This window comes from Empidonax traillii, unplaced genomic scaffold (assembly GCF_003031625.1).
Source record: "Empidonax traillii isolate 1590-97213 ecotype Southwest subspecies unplaced genomic scaffold, ASM303162v1 scaffold112:size1231168, whole genome shotgun sequence".
Taxonomy (NCBI): Eukaryota; Metazoa; Chordata; class Aves; order Passeriformes; family Tyrannidae; genus Empidonax; species Empidonax traillii.
In genome coordinates, this window is record NW_020955305.1 from 265,229 (window position 1) to 281,254 (window position 16,026).

The 16,026-nt window shown below is 39.9% G+C and overlaps 1 protein-coding gene across 4 annotated transcripts in view; it reads right to left on the reverse strand.

Annotated features, from left to right (window-relative positions):
* Nucleotides 1-16,026, reverse strand: part of RAPGEF2 (Rap guanine nucleotide exchange factor 2) — a 181,410-nt gene that overhangs the window by 125,853 nt on the left and 39,531 nt on the right. The window lies entirely within an intron of this gene.

A 16,026-nucleotide genomic window follows, 5' to 3' on the forward strand; every position in this document is an offset into this window, starting at 1 on the left:
AAAACATTATTAGGATTCTTAGTTTGGTACAAGCTGTTAAAATACCTCTTTAAAATGTTTTGAAAGCATCCAAAACCCTCCTATTGGGGTAGTAGGAATATTTTCAGGAGGTTAAAGGCAAATTGCAGGAATACCTTTGATTATATCTTGGAACCTGACATGGGGGAGGAATGATACCACTCCCACATCAAACACATCTTTCTGCTTTTGTTGTCATTACTCATTGTCTAGGAAACAAGTCTAACCCAGATTACAAGAGAGTTACTTTGCAATTATCACTGTCCTGCTTTCCGAGGCCAACATAGCCAAAAACCTCCGTTTGTTTCATAAAGCAAGGTCATAAGGAATAGGTCTTTTCCTGTTCCAGGTAAAAGAAAAAAGTACAAAACAGCCTAACAAAATACTCCATTGTACAGAGATATTGTAAAATTGTATTCTTTTCAAATGGATGATAAACCACAACCTTACACATGAAAAAAACTGGCATGAACAGAAAATTATTGGCACGAGATAAAAATTAAAAAAAAAAAAAAATCACAAACACAATCCTAGTTACATGGTAAAATATTACTTTCACCATTGTGGACCTCCAATATGCAGCTCACAAAACAACATTAATAAAGAGATAAAAAAGAGCATTGAAGACTAAAACTTCCTGAGATGTAACTAGGGAAACACCAATGTCAGGCTAGAGGCTTTGCTCAAGTTATACTTAAAATGACCACATGACTTATGAGAAAACTTGAGTGCAGCCCACAGCCTCTAAGGTGATTTAACTCTGGATCACTGATTTCATTGCTGTTTCATTATCCTTTTTCTTTCCTTAAAATTTGTTAATTGAGAGACAAAGTATTATCCATAACTCATTGAAAACTGGAGTAATGGTTCACAACCACGAGCTGAGGTTGACAAAGTTCAGAAGAAACTAACACCAATAAAACTTCCATAACTTACTGTAAGGAGATGTTTTCAAGTAATGGAATATAACAAAGCTAGAAATTTATGAAAGATTTGATCACTGTGAAATATTTGTGTATTTTAAATTGACCACAAAGTACAGAAATACTTGTTTTCAGACACAATGACAATGCTAGATGTGTTATTTGAGCAAAGATGTTAGGACTGAAGTCACTCAGAGAACTTAAATTTGAAAAATAAAAATAAAATCCATCTAAATACATTAAGTGTAGAAATGTTACTGTACTTGTTAAAACCACAGTACAGGTCAGAAAGGATATCAGGAGTTAAACTCAGCAGTTAAGGCTAAATAGAGGTCTTTCATTCCGTATCAAAAAGAACATTTTTTGTAAAAAGGCAAATATTCAGTTTGAAAAAGTAGGAGAAATGCACAAGCCAAAATACTGCAATTTCAATTCTATTCTGGTCCTTCTGCTCGCTTGCTCTCTAGAGGTTTTGGCCCTGTGAGGAGTAAAGGGCACAACAAAGACACAAGTAATTATACATGGTTTGGGACAGAGGGACCTTGCACACAGAAGGCTTTGAAGAGAAAATACAGTCGCTGCTTGTCTTTTTTTTTTTTTAATACTAATAAAAGTGTGTGAAAAGGCATGTCTGCTGTAGTCAGTGACCTGCTTACTTGCTAGACTGGCTGGAGGTGGGTAGAAGCTCCCAGGAGCCCTGTGCAGGCAGTAGGGTAAGATGCAAGCCAGACAGTCTCCATGGCACCACTGCTGCTCATCCAGACGTGCAGACTCCGCAGCACAAGGCACCAGCTACCATGGGAAGTTGGGAGTGGAGCACTGAGGATTAGATGCTCATAGCAGCATATTAGATGGAAAAGAGCCTGGCCAGAAGGTGCTACTCTAACTCATTTCCTGCAAGTCTGTCTAACAGCAAGCAGAGACAGAAGGAGAGTAACCCTTCTGCCACCAGCTTGCACTGAGGTTTCTCAGAAGTGGCAGAGATTTATCTGCTGTAAAGTATTCCCAAAACAGGGAACCATTAATGATGCTAGCTTACAGGGATCCACAGACATTTGGTTTCCAAAACTGATGGATGACACAAACCTAGTGACCCTCCAGATGTACAAAGCACTAATGAACTCAGGTTATGTTCCTAGAGAAAGGCAGCTGAAATGACTCAATGCAGAGGGAACGAATTAAATCACTGAAGGGAGTCACAGAACCATAGAATGGTTTGGGTTGAAAGGGACATTAAACATCTAAACACCTAAAAACCTTTAATAAATTGGGGGGGAGTGAGGGGGGGCACAACTAAAATAGTCTTAAAAAGAGAATTAAGGTTGGGGCTTTTTTTTCTATTTGAGAAAAAAAAAAAGGCAGCAAGAAAACAGACCAGTGGCCTCAGCAGCTGGGTCCTATCAAAGCAAATAGTCATTATAACATCTCAGCTGACACGCACTGGTTGTTTCCGAAAAATGGCCAAGTGAGCTGCTGCCCATTCATTAAGCTGTATCTTTCCAGAGGGCGTCTGGTAGGTAACAGCTCCCTCTAGCACCAAAGCTTTGGCATTGAAATTGAAGTTAAAAATAACCAGGAACACTCCTTTCAATCAACTTCTCCATAACAGTGCAAGGTACAGAAAACTGCAGTAGAGTGAAAACAGCAAATATATATCCATATATTGTCAGAAGGCACTGCATGCTTCCAGTCAGTCTGCAGCATGAAAGAGTAGGAAAGCAATTTAAGAAAAAATAAAATCAGAATATCAAGGTATTGTCATTAGGTCACCTCAGTTTTCCATTTATCTCAGAAAAAAATATGCTTTGTTCACTTAGCAAAAATACTCAATATCAAACACAAACATTAACAATTTTTAAAAATAATTAACAATATCAAACACATTCCCTTAATTAAAAGTAAACTGACAGAATTCAAGAGTCCTTCCAAAATATTTTTGCCAAGTGTTGTAATGTCCTAAGCAGATTCTAAATGCTTGAAATGAAAGTAATTTCACGAAAATAACACACACATATAAAATTAGGTATGTAAGCTATGAAAGTTTTTGATTTTGATATTTTAGACACTTGATAAAAACTAAACTTGTAAAACTCTCAGGGAAAGAACTTTTTTCTTTCAAGGACGTAACCTCCCTATGTGATTTCTGCCGCCTAGTTGAGCAGAACCCTTAAAGCAGAAGCTAAATTCAACCCTACTGTGACTTACATAAACATTCCTGCTAGCTCACAGTGTTCCTGAAACCTGCCTCTAGCTAATGCACAGGATGTATAAAAACAAGCAGGTGACGGCAGCAGGCTGGTGCTTCTCTGGATGCCGATTTTACAAGCCATGTACCCAAATGACCACGAGGTGGCAGACCTAACCATGAGAACCTCAGAGAAAGTTACTCTCTACAGTTTCTCCCCTCATTGATTTTAAATATAACTTTATAAGAGTTTTAACATGTCAAGTGGAGAAAAGATAATCATCTCCACTACAGCTGGCTAACTATGCTGCTACAGTAAGGACTACTTGCACAAAAGCACAGAGGAACTACCAACATTCTGCTTTCTAGTTTTATCCAGTCAGCAGAATTGAAAGGGAAAAAGAGTAGCAGAAGCCATGCAAGGGCTCAGCTGACCTTGCTACAAGAATCAATTTCTATACAAAGACTTAGGCAACAGTTCGAAAAAACAGCTTAATACAGACTCCAAAATCAAAATGAAAAGCACAAATTAGTACAGCTTTTAAGGCAAGGTTTTATTTAAATGAAAGATAAAAGACTGAAATACAATCTACACTTAAATCTGGACAGCAGCCAAAGTCATATGCTTTGGTTGCTGTGTATGGAGCAGCACAAAACTTGTTTAATTCGGTGTCATTTCTTAATTTGCTTGTTTCCGTGGTGTCAGATGGCTCACTTTAAAGTTCTGACTGTACTTTGAAACAAAACAGAGACTCAAGTTTTAACACAGCTCAAATTCAATTAGATCTGCAGAAACATATTGGTCTGCAACCTTACCTCTGCTCTCCATTCTAATAAAAATCTGCATATGTTTATGCTCAGTCATTTCTATCTATTTGATTTGTGCTTCAAACATATTTGGCAAAAAAACATAGAATGCTGGGCCCGAATTCACACTAGCTTAAGGAAGAAATTTTTACTTTAGTAAGATAATTCACATGTGAAAATTTTCCATTTCGGACTTTAAAAAAAATCCTCTCTAAAAATTGCAAGCTTACTCTGGTTTCAGTCCTGGTTTGCATCAAGGTGTGAAACTACAGGCCCAACTCAACTATTCATCCTTGCCACAGTTAAGCAAAACGCTGAGAAATTCATTGCTCTGTAAGAAATCCACTCATTTCTGTGAAGTGGCAAACAAGAGAGCAGCTTTGATCTTACAACAGTTTGGTTTCTTTTATATCAAAGGGCAAAAATAAAACACAAGCTAACTCCTTAATTCATTGTCTTGAAGGCAACCGCTCATGCAGCGGGGAAAAGGTGGGACCTCAAAGTCTTCGATAGGTTTAAACAGACCCTGAAACTGCTTGCAAAAAGAGAGGCATTTGTCATTTCTGTAGGGTTGACTAAACAGTTATTTTAGCTCAAAGTGGGAACTCTCCAAATTGTAATGTTCTAACAAGAGCAGCAATGCCAACTTTTTTCCTTCTTATTGAGCAATGAAGCCACAATCCAAACCAAGGCTGCTGAAGTCCTGTCTATCTTTCTTTGCAGCGGTAGGATCTTGTCCTTTTCCCTTTTCTTCACACATCCAGCACGCGAAATTATTTGACTTGCTATACCAAGCACTTATATTTTCTTTCTTTCCTCTGGCACTGATTTAGCACTGGCCTGTCTGGCTGCCTGTACTGGCTCACTGAGGCCAAAGCAGTGCCAGCATCACCAAAAGAAGGACTGGACTACGGCAGCATCAATCCCATCTGGCTTAAACAAAAGTTTCCATGTCCACAGAACAGACGTGGCCACTCCCAAGTATGTTTGTTCACATCTGGTTCACACTAAAATGCCAGGCTCTCACCAACAGCAGCTCAGGAGCTACTGCCTTCAGAGTCAGCAAGCCCCGCAGGCAAGGCAGGGCAGTGCTGAGGGAGTATGTCAGTTATCCCAGCCAAAACCCTCTCTGAAGGCAAGACCTAAGGGTGACTAAATGGTGCAAGCACTAAACTGCCAAAAGACAGGAGCAAAACCACAATAACTGACCTACACTGTGACACAAAAATCCAGTATGGCTGATATCAAAATCACTGCCATACACACATTAATATGAAAACTTCATCTTCACCTCCAGTGTCCCAGCAGTGGAAAAAAATCTGAACAGAAGCATAACTGCTGTGCAGGAGCATGCCCAGGTACATATGCACTTATCGCTGAGCCATACCAAGACAAATTTGCCGAAGAGATTAAAATGAAGTGTTTGTCATGTGCTACAAATTTTTTACATTCTTTTTCTTACATCAGGACCTTCAAATACAGGTGGGAGTGGGAGCTGCCACGCAGGAGGTCTGCCAGGATACAACCTATTACACTACCAATTTAAGATAAATTGTCCTTTTTAATTTCACTGTAAGGTACAGCAACATATCTCGGCAAGCCATTCTTACTAGTGTACACAAAGATCTGTGGCTTAAAAAAAAACCTAAAGCCTAAGTTATTGGAAACAACTTATTGACTCAATAATGAATTGGCAGCTACACAGAAAGAAATTAAATATGTAAATGAAATCACATATGTTTAATGGCCCAAATTGGTACTTCCATAAATGAAATCCCATGGGCCATGTTTTAAGGATAAATATAGGTTACGTACTTCACTTTCGAAAATCTACCTGAAACAACCATTTCCTTTATAGAAGCCTATTTTGAAACTGCAAGCTATTGAGACTAATGAAACTCCTGAATGTAGGAGAAACGTATGCATTCCTAACAAATTCTAAGCATAACCTAGAGTGCAAAGCTTAGTCTATCAGTTTTGTATAACAGTCAATTAACACTTACTATTGTCAAATTATTGACATTTTTAATACTGCAGGCTGATTCTTCAAACAGAACACCTACAGAATCAGGTGATGCTACCTTTTCAATGATCTCACAGTAGGGTTGAAGAAGTTCCTATCCTTTTCATCAATCAGTTTTAAGCACACTTTCAAATCCTATTTGTCCTTATCTACTCCTGTGGAGCTTGTTTTCCTGACAAGAGCAAACCAGACCTAACCAGTCACCACTCAGCATAGTACAGCCCTCCCCTTACCAAGGAGCAGCACCATTAGCTCCCAGACAAGCTGCAAGAATGGAAATTCATTGTTCACAGCACAGACACAGTGGACTCAGCTCAGCAGAACTGCTCTGATAAGTACCCTCCACCACACCACATTGCCATTATAATTTCTTCCTTTTCTTTTGCTCGGCATATGAAAAACTTAGTGGAGGGGTGGGAAGCAAAAATGAGATTTCTTGTAGACAGGTGAGGAGAAGAGCCATATACCCCAGGTACATGGGTAAGAAGACAACCAATGGTAGCAGAGTAGCTCTGCTGTCCCCAGTCTGTTAGCCACCAGCCTAGCCCACTTTTCCATAAGTGCCTATTTCAGGCAACAGCTTGATTTACCTCAAAACCACAGCTCTCCAAGACAGTTATTAGACAATTTGAAACTGAAGAGCGTCTAAAAACAAATACCTTCTTACTCAGACCCCAAACAGCTGACTGGGATTTCAAAACAACTTTGGAATTTAGAGGTCTGTTAGAGTCATCAAATGCCAAATTAGTTACCTGAACTGCAGCCAAATGTGTTAGTGGCCAATCAAGTTCTGAAAAATGTTACCATGTTAAACCTGTATGCATTTGTCCCAACTAACATGCATTATATTTCAGGAGATTCATGACAAAACATCACTCCACAGCAATCAGGCATGACTAAGCTTGGGAACTGGCCTCCATCAGAAGCGCAGCTTACAGGCCATCAAGCCAACCCAAGTCTTCATTTCCTCTAGGCAGTAGGAAAGGGATATTGTAGTCATCTCGTTAAGACTCGCTGGCACACAAAAACTGCTATTTTTATCTCCACCATTGGGAGGGTGGGGACATTTGTTATGGGTAGGATTTTAAACTGAACTAGAAACAGGATGAACAGGCAATTTCAATCTGGAACTGCAGCACCCACGCATTAAGCTAATCAGGAGCAATTCCAAAACCTCATAGAGAAAAAGGAGCAATCCCATTTTCCGAGTTTGTCTCAACTGGGAGTTGTCCCAGTACAGAACAAAAATATCTTCTCCAAAGACTTAACTGCATTACTGCTTCAATGTCAGAGACTGGAGAAACACCATAGGATCACAGTAAAATAGTGGCAGAGGAATAGTTTCAATAGGGTCCTGAAATCAGCCTTCCTGTCTTTTTTTGGTTGGTTATACAATACTTGATTTCTTTTGTGAATTACTTTCTTTTTGAAGAGCTTCCCTCAAAATATAATTTCATAACATATATTCATTTTTGCATTTTAGAATTTTTCCTGATTGGAAGTAGACAAAAACGAGTTGGAAGGTTCAATGACCCACTCACACTACCTGACTTAACAGTCTCAAGAGTAGTACAATTGATTCCCCCTTTCCTGCGTTTCATAAGCTTTTAGCAGAATAAAGAAAAAAAAAAAAACAAAAAACAAAAAAAAAACCCGACACTCATTATTATAATCATCCCATAAGATGGGGATGAACATGGAAAGGGTAGATGAGAAATGAAAGCCTGTCATGTCACAGAAGTCCACAAACAAATGAGCATATGAAATTACAGGGTAGTGCAACGTCTTTTCTGCTTTCCAGACTCTCAGAAGTCAGACAATTAAATGCTTAACACAAAAACTGATGTTCTGTAGTCAAAAATTCAAATGTTGGTCGCATGTCCAAATACAAACAAAATGGTTTCACTACAAAAAATCTCTCCTACTGGCTGCACAGTTCATAATTATGAAAGGCACTAACGTTATTCACCATTAAAAATACAGGTAATTGCCTTTTTGCACCTTTCAATATTTATAGTCAACAGTTGGAGGCGTGTATCATATCTGTTAATTTGCACATTCAATGCACATTCATATTTTTGCTTGAGAGTTATGTCAGTTCCTACAGGGGTTTCCTTTTTTTTTTTTCCTCAATGCTAAGAAGAGTCTCAAATTCTTTTGAGGGTTATTTTTCCCACATTTTTCATTAGCTGTATGAAATAAGACCAAATATCCTACTAAATCAAAATTAATCTTGCACTACCAAATATATCAGCTACTAACACAGTGGTGCTTATTTTTAAACAACGACTTGTAGCAGAGATCAGTTTTATGTAAGTTTATTCAAATATAGAGGACTACAATGATTGGCAGCTTTTAAATAACGAAATTTGTTTAACAAAAATAAGGAACAAAGAATGAAACAGGGAAAAATGAAAGCGATACACAAATGTCCTGGAGTAAACAGGCAAAAAGTTACTCCTACTAAGTACCAAGTTGTGATCATGGCAGAAGCATTTTAGAGGACCTCAGCCTAGAGAGTAACATCAGGAAGAGTAAACAAGGTGGCCAGGAAAAGGAGACCACAGTACATCAGGTAAGGTTGCCTTCCAGAAACAAGGTGAGTAGTTAGCTCTACTTAGAGGATTCCTTAAGAGCTGCGAGAGCAAGATTAAGGTATGACAATTCTCAGATATTTTTCCTGGTGTGTTTTTGCTTGTTTGTTTTTTAGAACGTTTAATAAGTCTACAGGTTTCAAAGCAAACAAACCATAAATTCAGTAACAGGATAAGGCATCAGTGTTCCTGAGCTAATAAAGAGGTAACCCAGTAAGCCACCTCTGCACAAATCACCTGTGATCATCTGTCTGCATCTGAAGGTCTAACAGTCCCAGCTGCTTGTATTTCATCTAACTTCTTGGACATCACTGCATTACACCTTGGTTTTAAAACAAGACCTTGGAACAGACCTCCTTGCACTATTGGGAGGGTGCAGCCCAACAATGAATTAGGGGTTTCAGCACTGTCCCAAGTGCTGAATGTCATCACGCTCCACCCTCTGCTTTATGCACTTTTTCCCCCTAGTCAACAAAAACCAAACAAATCCCAAAACTACCCAGAAACACAAACCTCACTTTCTGGTAAAAAAAAAACAAAACAAAACAAAACACCCCACAACCAGTTCCCAGGCACAATTCCATCCCAACCCAGCCAGCAATACCCTCATTTACAGAACCACTCAGAGTATCAGAGGCACCTCCACTTAGTAAACTGGGATTTTCTAGAAGCCCCTGCTGCCAGAGGAGTCCCTGACCATCCCTCCAGAGGTTACTTGTCACAAACGGTCACCACTGAGCCAGCGTTGAGCAGATGAGGAGCTCCACACTGCAGCTCCTGGCTTATTACCATGACAACTCACATCCAGAAACAAAAGGAACCAGCACGCGTTGGAAGCCGTGCTCTGCCAGATCTTACTACAGAAATATCTCAGTAGTACTATAATCAACAGAAAATACAGTGAGTTGTTTTCTGTGGCTGGCTTACAATCATTTTATATTGCTGGCTTACAACCAACCAAAGCAAAAACACAAAACAAAAAAAAAAGTTCATCTCTCCAACCACCAAGGAAAGAGCCCGTAGTTGCTGAAGTAAAACTGCACCATTTCTTTTTGCTTTCAACAGTTTTGGGGGGTTTTAGGAGGAATTATGTTGCTCAGTTCCTTCATATTTGTGAATAAAGGTAGATACAATAAAAATCACAAGGAAAAGGGAGAAAATATTATACCACAACTAATTTCAAAGGTTTATACCCCAATATATATATTTTATTCATGTGTTAAAGAAAGCATTAAGATTCATTTAGGCAGATACAATTTTCCCAACAGCTTAACACACAAGATAGAGTCATGTTGGGGTTTTTTTGAGCAGCTGAATTTCAAGCATATTTCTGAGCATTTCTTCCAACAGATATTAATCTCACTTGAAACATCAACAGTAGGTCACATGAAAATTATTCTCAGACTTTAAGGCAAATGATCATACTGAAGAATGTATTTGCATGTCAAATCATTCCTCACCCAAAAATTCATCTCAAAAGCTGCTGGTGGTCACATCCTCCTAGCGCTGGGATTACTCCTCTTTGAAAAGGAAGCAAACAGAAAAATGCTAAAGTACTTTCCACAGAATAATCTCCAAGCCTGAATTTATTTATTAGCTCCAGTATTTCCTGAAACAGTGTGCATTTAATAACTCCAAATTACTATCTTTTGGGTTTGTTTTGTTTGTTTGTTTAGGTTTTTGGTTTTATGGGGTTTTTTTACTTCCTCTAAGCAACAGTAGGATTCCGAAGGCAACACAAGTTTGGGGTTTGTTTTTTTTAAATACTACTTGGGGAAGACTGAATTTCCATATTTCATATGGGCTTATTGGGGACGCTGCTCTGATCTGACTTCAGCAGACCTTTGCACTCTAGGAAGCAGAACAACCACCACCTAAGAAATTTGCACATCAAATGGGTAAACATCCATAGAGTTCAAGCTTCTGTAGGATTATGGTGGTGGTAGAGCACAGCCCCTCTCAGGTTACCACCCTGCAACCTAAATGCAGCTCTGAGTACCCTAAAACTAGATGGAAAAAGCAAGGAAGTCCTTCCATTACTGAATGGGTTGGACTTTCTCTTGGGCACTCGGGGAGCATCTGACACCTTAATGAGTAAACCCCACTTGCCAAAGCTGCCTCCTCTCTGGCTCAGGCTAATGCTCTGACTCTTTAATGGTCCAAGTCCAACAAGCAGAAGTCATGCACGCACTCACAGCCAGCCCACATGACAAAGGGCACGTGGGACCACCCTGGCTGGGTGGCAAAGCAGACGGATGAGCTGGGTTCAGCCCATCTGCTCTGCCTCAGCCTATTACGGTGAAGTGACACAGAGCAGCTTCACTGCCCTTACAGGAAAGGGCTTGAGTGACTTGATTCAGTCTTACGTAGCACTGTACCCACAAAGGAAAACCATCAGGGAGAAGACACAAGTTCAAAGGATACAAGAGAAGTCACACAGTGAAGCTTCACTGGAATGCTCTGCCAGCCCCTGAAAAATCCCTTCAGGAGGGAACAAGCCATTCAACTGGTTTGGCTGTACTATTAAACCATAGGAGTGAATCTGGAAACACCCTTCTCTAATATTCTCCATTAGCAGCTCTAGATAGCTCCATCTCAGCACTTTGAAATCTTTTTTTATCTCATCACACCTGTTGAAGCCATCCATCAGATCTAATTCCACTTCCATGCATCAGACAGCTCAACACCAAGACCCAACACCTATATTATTTGTCAAATTGCCAACTGTATATCTTAAAACACTGCATTTGTACCACAGGTTACAGAGTTGGTCATAGGGACATGATTTTCACTCAGTATCACACCCATGAGTGTGCGAAGTTGAGGTTGGAAGCTGTGAATAAAGTTGATCTGACACTGACTCCATTTCTTGACTTGGCTGGTTCTGTACTTTTTGTTCAGTAACTTTACCATAAAGAGAGTAACATAACCATAAAGAGAGAGAGATACTGCCAGTTATTTCTTTGTGACCAGGGGCTTCCTAGTTAAGAACACAAGGCATCACAATAGCAGTGACAGCTCACAACTGGCCTACAATCTATCTACTGAACCAGAGTTTAATTTCTAATAACTACAAGTGAGATATCTGTCTGTCATGTCAAAACTGACTTTTACCTTTTTTTTTTTTTAACCGACGATAACGAATGTCCTTCCATTTGTTATCCTGGTTCCTCCCTGCTACCAGCCCCAACAAAGACGGACGTTTACAAGTTAGCGAGCAGTGCAGTCGCCAGAGGATCTACAGCAAGTGTTGTGAGATTAAAAAACCAAACACATGAACACATGAAAACCCTGTCCACAGGACAGCATCGGGCAGTCTCTCAGAATCCTAATCCAACCCGTGTTAAAGAGAAACAGGTTTTTCTATAGTCTTTCCAGAGTAGGACCATATGTTACATGCTTTGCTCAATGTAAGTTAAAAAAGTTAGAGATAGAACATTGCATTCCTCATGTATAATAAAATACAAACCATTGGTTTCATAAGAGAGTATTTTTGTCTAGATCTTAATCATCACTGTTCATCAACTTTTAAAACAATTCTTATTATGGAAAAACCTATCGGTTGATTTGCAAACTAATTTAAACTGAGCATATGACAGCCATCAATTTACCAAACCTGAATAAGATACTGCTTATCAACTCATGAGCAAACAATATTTGTTCTTAAACACCGAACACATACCTTCACAGTAGCTTAAAAATCATGTGTTGTCTCCAAATTCAGACATGAAAAGCACGCACATTCCTCATCAGAGATTACTGCTTATCTTCTGAGTTAGTAACTTCCTGCTGAGTCTGACAACTCACTTTTAATATTAAAAGCAACTCCAAACAGAACTCAGGTAAAGCACGGCAGTGAAATATCACACCCCTCCCAAAAGCACTCAGATGGACAATAGGTGCAATCCCTGCCATTGGAGTGCCACACTTTCAGTGTCCCAAAGAAGCCCTTGCAATTAGAAACCCAACTCTAAGCAGGTTTGAGCACCACATCAGTATCTATGCATTCCTAAGATTGTACTAAGACCAATGTTAATAAGCTGCTTGCACAGGCCTTAAATGTCCTAAAACATGGAAGAGACACCACTTTTGCACTCTGTTTCCTAGTCTGACACAAGAATATAGGATTGACAAACACGATTTTAAACAGTAGTGAACATTTCTTAAAGATGCAATGGCCTATAGTGATGTTGGATGACAAAAAAATGGGAGACCCATGCAGAAGCACTGCCACCTGCTCCAGGAGCCAGCCAGGTGGTAGCCAGGAGCCTCCAGCAGCATCTGTTGGGATATGCTCACCAATGCTCCCAAGCTTTAGGCAAAGAGGAAGAGGGATCATTAGTGACAGTATGACTAAAACCAGAGGACTCCTAGAAAAACTGGTAATGGTCACAGAGGTAAACTGGCTCCTGAGCTGTAGAGGGCTGTGAGGGCGAGGCACCAGGACACCACACCTGTGGTGTTCAGCAGAAGGGACAGGCAAGCTTGCTATTAGCTCTGGCCTCCACTGGTTGGCTGCTGATACCAATAGGGCTAATCACTGTTTCTGCTCTCCAACACCACTAGGAAGGGCTCATTAAGTCAGGAGCCAGGCAATATCCACAACAGCCTCAACTACTTTTAGACAGCATTTCTCTGCTGGTGAAATAACCCACAGTAACTCTGGAGACTGAGATGCAGAAGGCAGATCCACAGGGAATTGTCTCAGGAGCAACAGAACTGGATCAAAACTAGCTCTGTGGAAATCCAAGGTGTCTCTGCATCCTGTTCACCGCCCTCAGGTCTAGAAATAAAGCTCAGTAGTTACACTATCCCTGCATCATCACAAGGTTTCCTCAGAGTGTGCCTGCTGCCTCTCAAGTAAAGCATCCTGCAGGACCTGACATCTCTTTGAAAGATCATCACAGCATGGGTAATCCGGATAACAACCAACAGGGAAGCCTGTAAGGGTTGAGACTTTTTCCTTTTAAAACAACATTCTAAGTTACATTTAACACAGATCATGAATATTTCTAGCGTCCAGCACAAAGAGTGGCTTGTCTGTCAGCTTTTATCTATTTAATCTACAAGTTGTCAGTAGTCTCAACAAATTGTCCAGTTCAAAAAACACTAATCCAACTGTAAACTTTTCATCCACAATACAATACAACTAATGTGTTTTCAGATTATAAAGCCATTGTTTCTACATACAAGACCAATGCATTACTGCTGAGGACTTCTGACAAAATAAGGTTCTACCTTGTCACATCAGTCCCTCTGCCTTACCTCTCTCACCAATATTTTTAACCCATTTGAAAAGTTTGACTTCTTCAAAAAGATCTGAGGGTTTTTGCTCCTTCATGAACCTTTCAATTGCTGTAGACTGGCAAATACACCTGCCATATGCTTTTTCCTCAATCCTCCTTAATTTAAAGAAATTAATTAATTACATTTCTGCTGCATTCCCTTCTATAGTTTCACTAATACTAGCATTTAGCCCCAAATGGGAGACACAGGATTGCTGGTCAGCAGAGAAATGAATTAGAGGTCTCGAAGCAGCTGCTAGAGGAAAAATAGCCCTAAAAGAACCTACCAGGGGAGGAAAGAACTTGTCACCTCCCTTGGCAGTCTCAGATACTAGAAAAAGTCTGAATGAATGCAGCAGCAGCTCCAAGACCCCACACATTTAATAGAGAGCCAAATCCTGCAAAATCTGGTAAAAGTTCTACGTAGTTTCCAGCTGTACTTTTAACTAAAGCTTTCTGGCACTTGTGAAGTTAGAAGCAGCAGCCAAGCCCTCTAGAACAAGCACGTAAGCTGGTTGCGTACATGAAAACAATCAGCAATGCAATAATCTTCTCGATAATTTTGTAAATACTTTAAGTCTGTTCTCAAACAGGGGACCCTGCAGCTTCCTTTCCTTCTGTACTTTGAGTGCAGAACACCAAGACTGCACTGCTTGTGTTTTATATTTATCCTCCCTCAACTGAACGGACTAAAAATAAGGCAAGATTTGGCTGTGTGTCACTGTCACAAGCAACAGATTTCAGCTATCTGCAATTTGATTCCACTATGGCCAAATACTAATTGGTCATTTACATGCACTGGCACAAAACTTGTCCCGCATGCAGTTTGGGGGAATCTGCACTCACAAGTGCCCTGCTAAACTGAAATTCTGCCCTAGAGACTATTTTACAATTGCAAGCTATTTACTGACACAGCACATGTACTGTGTGCTCTCTTCTGCCAGCTCTGCTCGGGTGGGTACTGTACAGATGAAAGACCACGCTGACAGACAGAGACAGTTGCTCCTCAAGTTTCCACAGCAAGTTTTGCCAGAGGAGATTCCCCAATGTTACAGTCATGATTTAGCTGGCTCTGAACAGTTGTCTCACCCAGGGGTCAAGTTCTGCACTTTTTTGCCAGTGACTTGCACTTCCCTTTTTCCTGCCCCCCCCCCTTTTTTTTTCCCCTCTTTTCCTTTTTTTAAGACAAGGTAATTTAAAAGTCAAGAACAGCAAATTCCTTGGTTTGTGTTTTGGTGCTTTTGGTTTAGAGAAAGGATTTAAGCATTTAAATACTCCATTTTCAGTTCAGAGTATCAGGAAATCATAAATTTCTACCCAAATAACCTGAAATTACAGAGCACTTTCCTTCCAAGGATATCTTAATTTTCTTTCCAAAGGCATGTGAAAAGTCTCTAAGCTCAAGTTCTAATGCAAGAACACATACTCTCTGAAATTATTAACTTGCACTGTGAACTTACAGAAGGTACAAGTTGAGTAAGAAGTATGAGGGTGGCTACTTGAGATGAGCTATTTACTAGGATAAGATTACAGGACACATATGGAGCACAGTTAGCCACAAAATATGTGAAAAGACCATTTGCCCTTTAACGAACCAGCTGATAATTCCAGGCAGTTTAGGGCCAACAACACATCCTTAACTCTATCATGGGGATGCTGGGGGTGTCAGGCAAGGTGTTTCATTGGCATTTGAGTCACAACAGTGAGGGTGCAGGGAGATGACCAGACAATGCTATGCTCAGGCTACTGCAAGAAAGCCAGGTTAACTTCGCTCTGTGTTTTCTGGAATCGGTTTTCTGGAGTGACTTCAAAGTGCTTTGGGAATGAATTACAACATTTTTATATTTTAAACAGTAAAATAAAGAATTTTCTGAGCAGCAATGTTGTATTATAACAGATCCTTGGCCATTTCTCCTTTTGAGACTTTGGCAATAGCTGATCACCCCGTGGCATTGGTATGCCCTCACTCACTAACTGTGGGAATTTATCTAAGGCCAACTAGTCTTATTTTTGCTGCAATTTAGAATTCTCAAGGGTCAGGGGAAGAGAAACAAATACTGCTCTCAACACTGATTCAGAGACATAATTAAAGAAAAAAGCACAAGTCACAGTAATAAACTGTAGAGTTGCAGAAGATCTGATTTCACAGACTTTTGAAAACTTACTCATAATTCTCTTCTTCAGTCAGTCA